Below are 10,687 nucleotides of genomic sequence, written 5' to 3' on the forward strand. Positions count from 1 at the left end.
ACCAAGGTCTTTAACCGAGTGGGGATTATCTGTGATAATTAGATTATTCAGTTCGTATTTGGAGTTCAGATTCTTCTTCCCAATGTGTAGGACAGAGCATTTGCTAGTTGAGATTTGGAGTTGCCATGTATTAGACCATTTCCAGAATCAAAGCTTGTCTGTCAACCACATAATAGCTTAAGATTAGAAGTAGTCAGGGAAGGATAAGAAGGAGGAAGAGGAAGTAGGAAGGAAGGGGAGAGAGGTAGGAGGGAAGTAGGAACGAGGGAGAGAGGGAGAAAGAACATAGAGGGAAGAGAGAGGGGGGGGCGGGGAGTAACACGAATTATAGAAGGAAAACAGACAGGAAACCAAAGTATACACGGTGCAAATTTAGGATCATTTGTTTTATGATATACAGTGATACCTCGTCTTACAAACGCCTTGTCATACAAACTTTTCAAGATACAAACCCGGGGTTTAAGATTTTTTTGCCTCTTCTTACAAACTATTTTCACCTTACAAACCCTCCACCGCCGCTGGGATGCCCCGCCTCCGGACTTCCGTTGCCAGCGAAGCACCCGTTTTTGCGCTGCTGGGATTTCCCTGAGGCTCCCCTCCATGGGAAACCCCACTTCTGGACTTCCGTGTTTTTGTGATGCTGCAGGGGAATCCCAGCAGGGGAATCCCAGCAGCGCAAAAACGGGCGCTTTGCTGGCAACGGAAGTCCAGAGGTGGGGTTTCCCAGCGAGGGGAGCCTCAGGGAAATCCCAGCAGCACAAAAACCCAGAAGTCCGGAGGTGGGGTTTCCCATGGAGGGGAGCCTCAGGAAAATCCCAGCAGCGCAAAAACGGGCGCTTCGGCTGGCAAAAGGGATGGAATTTGGGGCTTGCACGTATTAATCGCTTTTCCATTGATTCCTATGGGAAACATTGTTTCGTCTTACAAACTTTTCACCTTAAGAACCTCGTCGCAGAACCAATTAAGTTTGTAAGACAAGGTATCACTGTACTGGAAAAATGTATAAAGTGTGTAACATGTTGGTATCATGGTATATGTATGGATGTAAAGTTAGTGAAATTTAAACAATTACAATTTTTTTTAAAAAAATAATAATTTCCAGAATCATAAAAACAGCTATTAGAAAAGATATGATATGAAAAGTATAAATGAAAAGTAAATATTTCTGAGAATCCTAAGCACTTTTTGGGGGGAGTCACAGCCAACAAACCACGGTTTGATTATTCAGAGTTGTGGAAATTTGGGCAGCATACGAGTTGAACAAATTATTGTTGTCGTTGTTGTTATAACAGAGTTAGAAGGGACCTTGGAGGTCTTCTAGTCCAACCTCCTGCTTAGGTAGGAAATCTTACACCACTTCAGACAAGTGATTATCTAATCTAATTTATTTTATTTTATTTATTCTTTGTCCAATATACAATACATATGGAAGAGAATAGACATTTAAGTAATATATATAAAGATAGAAAGTAAAAAAGAAGAGAAGTAGATGGGAGGGAGAGAATATATATGATATATGAGATAAGGAAAGACAATTGGACAGGGGACGATAGGCACATCAGTGCACTTATGTACGCCCCTTACTGGCCTCTTAGGAACTTGGAGAGGTCAATTGTGGAGAGTCTAAGGGAGAAATATTGGGGGTTGGGAGTTGACACTATTGAGTCCGGTAATGAGTTCCACGCTTCGACAACTCGATTGTTAAAGTCATATTTTTTACAGTCAAGTTTGAAGCGGTTAATATTAAGTTTGAATCTGTTGCGTGCTCTTGTGTTGTTGCGGTTGAAGCTGAAGTAGTCGTTGACCAGAAGGACGTTGCAGCATATGATTGATTTATTTATTTTATTTATTTATTTATTTTGTCCAATGCACAATACATATTGAAGAGGATAGACATGAGTTATTATATATAAAGAAAGGATATAAAAGTCCAATACACAATGAGGGTTTTAGTGGGTATATATCAATATACACATAGTAAAATACTGTACATGATGAAGGTTATAGAGGAGATACTCATAGTAAAATATATCTAAGAAAGAATAGAAAAGAAGATATAGGCATAGAACATATCAATGAAAGAACAGAAGAAGAGATATAGGAATAGAAGAAAGGTATAGGAGATATAGGAGAGCAATAGGACAGGGGACGGAAGGCACTCTAGTGCACTTGTACTCGCCCCTTATGATCTTGTGGGCAATACTTAAATCGTGTTTTAGGCGCCGCAGTTCGTAGGGTATTCTATTTCGAGTGGTGTTGCATTCACAACTTCTAGAGGCAGGCAGTTCCGCTGATTAATTGTTCTAACTGTCAGGAAATTTCTCCTTCGTTCTAAACTACATTATTGTTATTCAGCCAAGTAAGAGAATCTTCCAGCATTATATTTACCTATTAGCCAAACCTTACCCTGCCTTTTGTAAGAGAAGCCTTTTCAAATGTTTCCGTTCTATACCGCAAACACCCTCACCAAGCAGCTCAAAGCAAATAGAAACCCAACCACAACGATATTTAAACACTGGCTGCAAAATAGAAATAGCTTAAGAAAAACAGGAAGGTTTTTTTTTAAAGCAAAAACGAAACCATTCTACAGCCGAAAAGGAAGAAAAATGAAAAAGGTGTTGATTCTGCCAGTATTTTGACTTTGTTTTTTTAAATAAAACATAGATTAAAAATAAATCAATCAAAAATACTTCTGCTGGCCTGCAGCTGCTAGCTGGAATGTAAGGCTTTATCATTACCATTTTAAAAAACAAATACAGTGTTACTGCTTTTAATAGGGCCGCCTAATCAAAAAAATATCTTTTTTTTTCCTTAGCCAAGGGAATTTTTGGGGAGGCATGCAAGAACTTCTTTTCTAAGAGATATTCAAAAAATATATATCTTTTTTTTCCTTAGCCAAGGGAATTTGGGGGGAAGTATGTAAGAACTTCTTTTCTAACAGAATAAACAATAGGAAGCCTTTTAAAAAAATCCTTGAATACACTCGCAAGTTTTAAGAATGATAGAAATACAGATGGAAAACAGTCACGTCATTCATAAAAGAAGGACCAGGGGAGACATGATAGCAGTCTTCCAAAATCTCAAGGATTGCCACAAAGAAGAGGGAGTCAAGCTATTCTCCAAAGCACCTGAGGGTAGGACAAGCCAAAACTTTTGCCAGACCTATCCTTGAATACAGTTCATCTGCCTGGAACCCATACCACATCTCGGACATCAACACCCTTGAAAACGTCCAAAGATATTTCACCAGAAGAGCCCTTCACTCCTCCACTCGAAACAGAATACCCTACGAAAGCAGACTATCAATCCTAGGTCTAGAAAGCTTAGAACTACGTCGCCTAAAACACCATCTAAGTATTGCCCACAAGATCATATGCTGCAACGTCCTGCCTGTCAATGACTACTTCAGCTTCAACCGCAACAACACGAGAGCACGCAACAGATTCAAACTTAATATTAACCGCTCCAAACCTGACTGTAAAAAATATGACTTCGGCAACCGAGTTGTCAAAGCGTGGAACTCATTACCTGACTCAGTAGGGTCAACCCCTAACCCCCAACATTTTTCCCTTAGACTATCCACGATTGACCTCTCCAAGTTCCTTAGAGGTCAGTAAGAGGCGTGCATAAGTGCACCAGTTTGCCTTCCGTCCTTGTCCAATTGTCTCTCCTTATCTCATTTATCTTTTCTTCCTTTCTAATATGTTCACCTATACTTTTATATCCTTTCTTCTATTCTTTTCTTTGCTTATATTATTACATATCTTTCTCTTCAATGTATATTATGTATGGACAAAATAAATAAATACATAAAAAATAAATAAGAAGTGATGGATGGAAACTAAACAAGGAGAGAAGCAACCTAGAACTAAGGAGAAATTTCCTGACAGTCAGAACAATTAATCCGTGGAACAGCTTGCCTCCAGAAGTTGTGAATGCTCCAACACTGGAAGTTTTTAAGCAGATGTTGGATAACCATCTGTCTGAAGTAGTGTAGGGTTTCCTGCCTAAGCAAGGATGTGGACTAGAAGACCTCCAAGGTCCCTTCCAACACTGTTGTTGTTGGTGGTGTTATAATAATTATAATTACTATTATTATTAGAGCCGGGGTTGGCGCAGTGGTTAGAGTGCAGCACTGCAGGCTCCTTCAGCTAACTGCTAGCTGTAGTTCAGCAGTTCAAATCTCACCACCGGCTCCAGGTTGACTCAGCCTTCCATCCTTCCGAGATGGGTCAAATGAGAACCCAGTTTATTGGGGGCAAGAGGCTGACTCTGTAAAACTGCTTAGAGAAGGCTGTAAAAGCACTATGAAGTGGTATTATAAGACTACATCAGTGACTCCCAACGTGGGACCTATGCCCCAGAAGGGGGCCATGTGATTTTTAATTGGGGGCAATTGGAACTTTGTTTAAACTAACTTAATGGCTGTTTAGGCTTCCTCCGTGTAAATAGGAGTTCACGTTTTGAAAAATAAGAATTATCAGGGGGCATCAGGATTTCAAAAGTGGTTAGGTGGGACATGGCCAAAAAACAGTTGAGAACCACTGGTCTACATGCTATTGCTATTATTATTTAACAAGGTTGTTAGACTCAATTAATTGTGCTCCTATGTCCGGGACTATTGTATATTGTTCATTTATTTCTGTGCCTATTTATAAAAAAAACTGAACACCCCCCCCCCCCAACTTAATAAATCTTATTGCTTTGCCTGAATTAATTCGGGGTGATGTTCTTATCAGCTCCGCACCAAATTGAATTTAGATACCAAGAAACCTAGAAGATTGACGGCAGAAAAAGACCTCATGGTCCATCTAGTCTGCCCTTATACTATTTCCTGTATTTTATCTTAGGATGGATCTATGTTTATCCCAGGCATGTTTAAATTCAGTTACTGTGGATTTATCTACCACGTCTGCTGGAAGATTGTTCCAAGCATCTACAGTGATCCCTCGTTTTTCGCGGGGGATGCGTTCTAAGACGACCCGTAAAAAACTAATTTCCATGAAGTAGAGGAAAGATACTTTATAATGTATTTTTTAACGAGTATTTGGACTTTTAAAACCCACCCTTTGCATTAAACAGCCATTCTATAATGTTTCTCAGCTGGAACTACATGTGATAGCCTACCAGTCTCTTTAATAGAGTATAGAAGTACCGTAGAAGAATTTTATGAATTTTTAATGGATTTAAATTTTTTAATAGATTTAAGCCCGCTTTGAAAACCCATGAAGTAGCGACCCGTGAAAGATGAACTGTGAATAGCGAGGGATTACTGTACTGTTTTTTCAGTCAAATAATATTTTCTCACGTTGCTTTTGATCTTTCCCCCAACTAACTTCAGATTGTGTCCCCTTGTTCTTGTGCTCACTTTCCTATTAAAAACCCTTCTCTCCTGAACCTTATTTAACCCTTTGACATATTTAAATGTTTCGATCATGTCCCCCCTTTCCCTTCTGTCCTCCAGACTACACAGATTGAGTTCATGAAGTTTCATGCTTAAGAGTTAAGACCTTCCACCATTTTTGTAGCCCGTCTTTGGACCCGTTCCATTTATCTTTTTTGTAGGTGAGGTCTCCAGAACTGGACACACAATTTGCAGGCCAAGCAGGTGTGCCTGCTCCGCTTGAGCCATCAAGAGGTCCCTTACCTTTGGAAAGCAAAGCCTGGTTGTGCAATTTTTTGCTTTTTTTCAAGGCCGCCGCGTGGCCCGTTTTCACCGTCCCAGAAGATGCCTTGGTGGGCACCCCAGGCTGGTCTCCTTTGGCGTTCGCGTGTGGCGGGTGAAGGAGAGCATTTCGCCCTGCTCTCATTGTGACGCTGGGAGGTCTGGACGGCTGTTTCTCAGTAGCGGTCAGATTTGGGGGGCCATGTTCCCCCAAAGCTTGGCCAGGGCCCGCCAAGGCCTTGTTGCTCTTCGGCTTGGCATTGCCTTGCGGGCAAGCCACCGGTTTCGTCTCATTGTCCTCCGTCCAACATAGCTTCTTCCCGGCTAAATTTGGGTGCTGCGTGGACTTGCCAGCATCCTTCTTCAAGGGGGTGTCTTTGCGAGCGGGGGGCGACCTGCCTTCGGGGCCTTTGGCGGGTGGCTTGAGATCTTTTAAGCCTTCCGGGACCGTTGGCTTATTCACAGCCTGCTTCTTGCCAGTCGGCAGCCTAAGAGGAACAGTGGTTGATGCCTTCATGGTGCCCCCCGTGGCGGGCGGGGTCTTTGGTGAGGGGTTCTGGCAAGATCCGCGGTCACAGAACCAAACAAAGAAGTCAGACATAGCACTAGCCAGGCTGGGTCTCCTGGTTCCCCTGGCCTGACAGCTGCTGGGGGTCCTGGATGGATTATGACAAGGGGCATCTCCCGGCAACGGGGTCTTATGACCCTCCCCTCTGTCCCTCCCTGTTGATTGGCATCCCTGGATTGGACCAGGGTAGCCCCACCACCACCCAACCCCAAGCCTTATCAAAGAGGTCAGTAGAGAGGGGCAGTCTTGGACACTGTGCCCTTAGTTGCTATGTGAAATCAAACGAGTGAAGTCAAGAGCTGCTGCAAATAATAACAAGAATAGAGAGCAGAATAGAGAATAAATAGAGAATAAATAGAGAATAGAGAATAAATAGGGAATAGGGAATAGAGAATAGAGAATAGAGAATAAATAGGGAATAGAGAATAGAGAATAAATAGAGAATAGAGAATAAATAGAGAATAGGGAATAAATAGGGAATAGAGAATAGAGAATAAATGGAGAATAGGGAATAGGGAATAAAGAATAGAGAATAGAGAATAAATAGAGAATAGAGAATAAATAGAGAATAGGGAATAGAGAATAGAGAATAGAGAATAAATAGGGAATAGGGAATAGAGAATAAAGAATAGAGAAGAGAGAATAAATAGAGAATAGAGAATAAATAGACAATAGGGAATAGAGAATAGAGAATAGAGAATAAATAGGGAATAGGGAATAGAGAATAAAGAATAGAGAAGAGAGAATAAATAGAGAATAAATAGACAATAGAGAATACAGAATACAGAATAGAGGATGGAATAGAGTAGAGTAGAATAGAATAGAATAGAATATACGGTAAAATAGAATAGAGAATAGAGAAAATAGAGCACAGGGAATAGAGAACAGAGAATAGAATAGAAAATATAGTAAAAGAGAAGAGAAGATAAAATACAGTAGAAGAGAAGAGAGAAGAAAGAAGAGAGGAGAAAATACAGTAGAATAGAGAATAGAATAGAATAGAATAGAATAGAATGGAATAGAACAGAACAGAATGGAACAGAATATAATAGAATAGAAAATACAGTAGAAGAGAGAAGAAAAGAGAAAAAGAAGAGAAGAGAAGAGAAAATACAGTAAAAAAAAAAGAGAATAGAATAGAATAGAATAGAAAATACAGTAGAAGAGAATAGAGAATACTCCAAACTCGACTGTACAAAATATGACTTCAGCAACCAAGTTGTTAATGCATGTAACTCATTACCAGGCTCTGTAGTAACCCCAAAAACTTTACCCTTAAGGCTATCCACTGTTGACCTCTCCCGATTCCTAAGAGGTCAGTAAGGGGCGTGCATAAGTGCACCAGCATGACTTCCACCCCCTGTCCTAATGTTTCTCTCTTACTGGCATCATGTATATAAATATACACTACTCAAAAAAATAAAGGGAACTCTTAAAACAACACTTAAGCAACACAATATAACTCCAAGTAAATCAAGCTTCTGTGAAATCCAACTGTCCACTTAGGAAGCAACACATTCAACTTTGTACAGAACAAAGTAATCAATGAGGACATTTCATTCCTTCAGATCTGGGATGTGTTGTTTGAGTGTTCCCTTTATTTATTTTTTCCAAGCAGTATACATTATTATGTATCTTTGTACGCCACCAATACATTCTTGACAAAACAAATAAAAATAAATAAACACACACACACAGTGAGAGGATCCAAACTCCGACTCTACAAAGTGGAGTTAAAATTCAGCAACCAAATCCTGTTGCTTGCTGTCTTTTTCTCTTTTTTTTTCACTTAGGAAAAAAATACACACAGACAGACAGGTCTTATTTTAGAACTTTCCAGACTAGTGGAGAATCAAATGCTGGAAACAAGGCCCCCACCCCAGGCCCCCACCCCAAAATCCCACATTTGCTATAGGGCATCTCTCAAGCAAGAACTGAGAAAGCAGCGGAAAATATGAAATGACACGGAATAAGTAATTTCTTTTGGCACAGAGCCCGATAAATAAATGAATAAAAAGCAAACCTTTGTCTCGCTGAAGCCGACCGGCAAGTCAGCCGGGATTTTGACACATCAGCTGATTAAAGGTTAAAGGGAGGGACTGGCTCCTCCTTCTGTTGTCCTTGGGAAAAAAGCCATTTTCTTTCCCGGCTTCCAAAAGCGACTGGTGAGTTCGGGGATGGCTTTGCTGCCCACTGCTGGAGAGACCTTGTTCTACACCTGATTAACATCTGCGTGACAATCTGTATTGGAGAGGTACAGTGGTACCTCTACTTACGAACTTAATTCGTTCCATGACTACTACTAATAATGATAATAGTAATAGTAGTAATAGTGGTAGTAGTAGTAGTAATATAATAATAATAATAATAATATTTATTTATTTATTATTTAGATTTGTATGCCGCCCCTCTCCGCAGACTCGGGGCGGCTCACAACAAGACACCACAAATCGTAACAAATCCAAATAAATTTAAATATTTAAAAAGTTTAAAAAGAATCCCAATATATTAACACACACACACACACACAAACATACCATGCATAAATTGTACATGCCCGGGGGAGGTGTTTTAGTTTCCCCATGCCTGACGGCAAAGGTGGGTTTTAAGGAGTTTACGGAAGGCAGGGAGAGTAGGGGCAGTTCTAATCCCTGGGGGGAGTTGGTTCCAGAGATTCGGGGCCGCCACAGAGAAGGCTCTTCCCCTGGGGCCCGCCAACCGACATTGTTTAGTTGACGGGACCCGGAGAAGGCCCACTCTGTGGGACCTAATCGGTCGCTGGGTAATAATAATAATAATAATAATAATAATAATAATAATAATAATAATTTATTAGATTTGTATGTCGACCCTCTCCGAAGACTTAAGACCAAGTTCTTAAGCAGAAAAGAATTGTAATCCCACCACATTTAATCAGAATTCCTAACAGGAATTATGTAGCAGGAAGCACAGGGGAAAAAATCAAATGTCGTCTAAATTATGGGAAACAAACTTTAACTCATGTTTCAAATCTCCTTCGTAGCTCAGGGTTAAACTATGGAGTCCTTGGTGCCTTTGGAGTACAATGATACCTCTACTTACGAACTTAATTCATTCAGTGACCAGGTTCTTAAGTAGAAAAGTTTGTAAAAAGAAGCAATTTTTCCCATAAGAATCAATGCAAAAGCAAATAAGGCGTGTGATTGGGGAAACCACAGGGAGGGTGGAGGCCATTTCCTTCCTGGAGATTCCTAGAGAGGCCCCACAGAGACTTCTCCCTGCCTTTTCCGGCTCTGTTTCCTCCCAGGAGATTCCTAGAGAGGCCCCACAGAGGCTTCTCCCTGCCTTTTCCGGTTACAGTTTCGGAGGCTTGGGTTTGTAAGTGGAAAATGGTTCTTGAGAAGAGGCAAAAAAAATCTTGAACACCCAGTTCTTATCTCAAAAAGTTTTGTAAGTAGAGGTGTTCTTAGATAGAGGCACCACTGTATAAGCAACTTAGAACTTAGGGGAAGTTTCCTGACAGTTAGAACAATTAATCGGTGGAACTGCTTGCTTCTAAAAGTTGCAACTGTTCCAACACTGGACATTTTAAAGAAGATGTTGAATAACCATTTGTCTGAAGTGGTGTAGAGTTTCCTGTCTAGGCAGGGTGTTGGATTAGAACAGTGATGGCGAACCGATGGCATGGATGCCACAGGTGGCACACAGAGCCAAATTTGCTGGCATGCAAGCTGTTGACCTAGATCAGCTCCAATGTGCATGTTTGTGCCAGCCAGCTGATTTTTGGCTCACACAGAGGCTCTGGGGGGTAGTTTTTGGCTTCCAGAGAGCTTCCGGGAGGTGGAGAGGGTGTTTTTACCCTCCCCCATGTTGTGGTTGGCTCTGGCCCAACTCCTGCCCCAGGGAATGGGGAGGTGGATGCAGGGGAAACTTCAACATGTCACAGGCCTGTGTTATTGCCGACAGAATCAGTTCAGAGTTTAGTTTCCTCGGACGAAGAAGAAGGTGGGAGTGACTCGGCAGAGGGGGGCTTGGCACCCAGCCAAGGCAGTCAATCTCCCTTATCTTCCATTGATTCGGATGAAGACTTTTTGCATCCATGTAAGTACAGAATTATGCGTAGAAGAGACCAAGTAAGAACATATTACAGGAAATAAGGGAGGCCACCTGTGTTTGGGTGGGGGCTCCAGTAATTAGGGCTGCTGCTATAAATAGCAGCATGTGGGTTTGGACATTGTGAAAGAATATCTAAACGGAGTTCATCAGGAATCTTGTGTGCTGGACTTTGTTGCTTTTTCATGCCTTTGAAACCACAACAGAGCAACGTATGTGTGTGTCTCACTTCATTGGAAGAAGAAGGGGTGTGCAGCTTCTCCACAGCTGCTAGCCTAGTACTTAATGACTGCTTAAGGGAAATTGTACAGACTACCCGGTTGTTTTGGGAAGAGTGCTCTTTGCAATACAAAAAGAGTGCT

At 41.2% G+C, this 10,687-nt stretch overlaps 1 protein-coding gene across 2 annotated transcripts in view; it reads right to left on the reverse strand.

Annotated features, from left to right (window-relative positions):
* Window positions 1-8,282, reverse strand: part of LOC139175501 (phospholipase A and acyltransferase 3-like) — a 32,639-nt gene extending 24,357 nt beyond the window's left edge. Inside the window, exon 1 of one of the 2 annotated variants that reach the window (XM_070766625.1) lies at window positions 8,257-8,282. The gene's annotated coding sequence lies outside the window, so the exon portion shown is untranslated. Of the gene's footprint in view, window positions 1-5,647; window positions 5,718-8,256 lie in introns of those variants that run through there. The other variant, XM_070766627.1, reaches the window with a different exon arrangement.
* Between the last annotated feature and the right edge of the window lie 2,405 nt (window positions 8,283-10,687).

Source organism: Erythrolamprus reginae, chromosome 13 (assembly GCF_031021105.1).
Source record: "Erythrolamprus reginae isolate rEryReg1 chromosome 13, rEryReg1.hap1, whole genome shotgun sequence".
Taxonomy (NCBI): domain Eukaryota; kingdom Metazoa; phylum Chordata; class Lepidosauria; order Squamata; family Dipsadidae; genus Erythrolamprus; species Erythrolamprus reginae.